We start from the raw sequence: 3,697 nt of genomic DNA, 5'->3' as shown, positions 1-3,697 counted from the left end.
TTAAGTACAAAAAGAGTAAATCTTCTCATTGTTTGTGGTTTCCTTTGAGCGTTTCCTGGGAGATCAGTATTAGATTCCGATGCACCACTGCAGCTTTACTCTATACCTTGGACCTTCATATTGGCGATAAAACACAGATATTGCGTCGGGATTTAATACAAGAGGCACAATGCCTACTTAAGAACAAGATGGTTAAATCTTCTCATTGCTTGTGGTTTGTTTGAGCGTTTCCTGGGAGATCAGCACTAGATTCCGATGCACTACTGCAGCTTTACTCTATCCCTTGGACCTTTACATTGACGATGTAACACAGAAAATGCGTCGGGATTTAATAGAAATGGCACTATACCGACTTAACTTTAAGAAGAGTAAATACTCTCTTTGTATGTGGTTTGCTTTGGGCGTTTCCTGGGAGAATAGTATTAGATTCTGATGCACTACTACAGCTTTACTCAATTCCTTGGATCTTCGCATAGACGATGAAACACAGAAATTGCGCCGGGATTTAATACAAAAGGCACAATGCCGACTTAAGTGCAAGTAGAGAAAATCTTCTCATTGTTTGTGGTTGGCTTGGAGCGTTCCTGGGGAATCAGAACTAGATTGCCACGCACTACTGCTGCTTCACTCTATTCCTTGGAACTTCACATCGACGATGAAACTCAGAAATTGCGCCGGGTTTTAATACAAAAGGCACAATGCCGACTTAAGTACAAGAAGAGTAAATCTTCATGTTGGTTGTGGTTTGCTTTGAGCGTTTCCTGGAAGATTAGTATTAGATTCCGATGAACTACTGCAGCTTTACATTACCCCTTTCACCTTCACATTGACGATAAAACACAGAATTGGCGTCGGGATTTAAAACAAAAGGCCCAATGCCGACTTAAGTACAAGAAGAGTAAATCTCCTCATTGTTTATGGTTTCTTTTGAGCGTTTCCTGGGAGATTAGTATTAGATTCCGATGCACTACTGTAGCTTTACTCTATCCCTTGGACCTTCACATTGACGATGAAACACAGAAATTGCGTCGGGATTTAATACAAAAGGCATAATGCCGACTTAAGTACAAGAAGAGTAAATCTTCTCATTGTTTGTGGTTGGCTTTGAGCGTTCCTGCGGAATCAGTACTAGATTCCGATACACTACAGGAGCTTTACTCTATCCCTTGGATCTTTACATTGACGACGAAACACAGAGAATGCGTCGGGATTTAAGAGAAAATGCACAATACCGACTTATGTTCAAGAAGAGTAAATATTCTCTTTGTTTGCGGTTTTCTTTGAGCGGTTTCTGGGAGATCAGTATTAGATTCCGATGCACTAGTGCAGCTTTACTCTATTACGTGGACCTTCACATTGTCAATGAAACACAGATATTGCGTCGGAACGTAATACAAAAGGCACAATGCTGACTTAAATACGTGAAGAGGAAATCTTCTCATCGTTTGTGGTTTGCTTGTAGCGTTTCCTGGGAGATCAGTACTAGATTTCGATGCACTACTGCAGCTTTACTCTATTCCTTGGACCTTCACATTGACAATGGATCTCGGGAATAGCGCCGGTATTTAGTACAAAGGCACAGTGCCGACTTAAGTACAAGACGTGTAAATTCTCTCAATGATTGTGGTTTGCTTTGGGCCTCTCCTGGGAGGTCACTATTAGTTTTCCGATGCACTACTGCAGCTTTACTCTATCCCTTGGAACTTCACATTGACGATGGAACACAGAAATGGCATCGGGATTTAATACAAAAGGCACAATGCCGACTTAAGTACAAGAAGAGCAGATCTTCCCATTGTTTCTGGTTTCTTTTGAGCGTTTCCTGGAAGAATAGTATTAGATTCTGTTGCACTACTGCAGTTTTACATTACCCCTTTCACCTTCACATTGACGTTAAAACACAGAATTCGCGTCGGGATATAATACAAAAGGCACTATGCCGACTTAAGTACAAATAGAGTAAATCTTCTCATTGTTTGTGGTTGGCTTTGGGCGTTCCTGGGGAATCAGTACTAGATTGCGACGCACTACTGCAACTTCACTCTATCCCTTGGAACTTCACATCGACGATGAAACTCAGTAATTGCGCCGGGATTTAATACAAAAGGCACAATGCCGACTAAAGTACATGGAGAGTAAATCTTCACGTTGTTTGTGGTTTGCTTTTGGCGTTTCCTGGAAGAATAGTATTAGATTCAGATGCACTACTGCAGCTTTTCATTACCCCTTTCACCTTCTAATTAGTGATAAAACACAGAATTACAGTCGGGATTTAAAACAAAAGGCCCAATGACGACTTAAGTACAAAAAGAGTAAATCTTCTCATTGTTTATGGTTTCCTTTGAGCGTTTCCTGGGAGATCAGTATTAGATTCCGATGCACTACTGCAGCTTTACTCTATCCCTTGGACCTACACATTGACGATGAAACACATATATTGCGTTGGGATTTAATTCAAAAGGCACAATGCCGACTTAAATACAAGAAGAGTAAATCTTCTCATTTTTGTGGCTTGCTTTGAGCGTTCCTGGGGAATCAGTACTAGATTCCGATGCACTACTCCAGCTATACTCTATCCCTTGGACCTTTAAATTGACGCTGAAACACAGAAAATGCTTCGGGATTTAACAGAAATGGCACAATACCGACTTACGTACAAGACGAGTATAAATTCTCTTTGTTGGTGGTATGCTTTGAGCGTATCTTTGGACATTAGTATTAGATTCCGATGCACTACTGCAGTTTTACTCTATCCCTTGGACCTTCACATTGAGTATGATACACAGAAATTGCGCCGGGATTTAATACAAAATGCACAATGCCGACCTAAGTACAAGAGGAGTAAATATACTCTTTCTTTGTGGTTTGCTGTAATCGTTTTCTGGGAGATCAGTATTAGATTCCGATGCACTACTGCAGATTTAGTCTATCCCTTGGACCTTCACATAGACGATGAAACACCGAAATTGCGTCGGGATTTAATACAAAAGGCTCAATGCGAACTTAAGTACAAGGAGAGTAAATCTTCTCGTTGTTTGTGGTTTGTTTTGAGCGTTTCTTGGGAGATCAGTATTAGATTCCGATCCACTAATGCAGCTTTACTCTATCCTTTGGACTTTCACACTGTTGATGAATCACAGAAAATGCGTCGCGATTGCATACAAAAGGCACAATGCCGACTTGTGTACAAGAAGTGTAAATCTTCTCATTGTTTGTGGTTTGCTTTGAGCGTATCCTGGGAGTTCAGTATTAGGACTCCGATGCACTACTGCAGCTTTACTTCATCCCTTGGACCTTCACACTGACGATGAAACACAGAAATTGCGTCGGGATTTAATACGAAAGGCACAATGCCGACTTAAGTACAAGAAGGTTAATTCTTCTCAATGTTTGTGGTTTGCTTTGAGCGTTTCCTTAGAGATCACTATTAGATTCTGATGCACTACTGCAGCTTTACTCTATCCCTTGGATCTTCACATTTATGATGAAACACAGACATTACGTCGGGATTTAATACAAAAGTCACAATGGCGACTTAAGTACATGAGGAGTAAATCTTCTCACTGTTTGTGGTTTGCTTTGAGCGTTTCCTGGGAGAACAGTCTTAGATTATAATGCACTACTGCAGCTATACTCTATCCCTTGGACTTTCACATTGGCGTTGAAACACAGACACAGTGTCGGGATGTAATACAAA

Source organism: Schistocerca piceifrons, chromosome 4, assembly GCF_021461385.2.
Source record: "Schistocerca piceifrons isolate TAMUIC-IGC-003096 chromosome 4, iqSchPice1.1, whole genome shotgun sequence".
NCBI lineage: Eukaryota > Metazoa > Arthropoda > Insecta > Orthoptera > Acrididae > Schistocerca > Schistocerca piceifrons.
Note: the sequence above shows the minus strand (reverse complement) of the source record.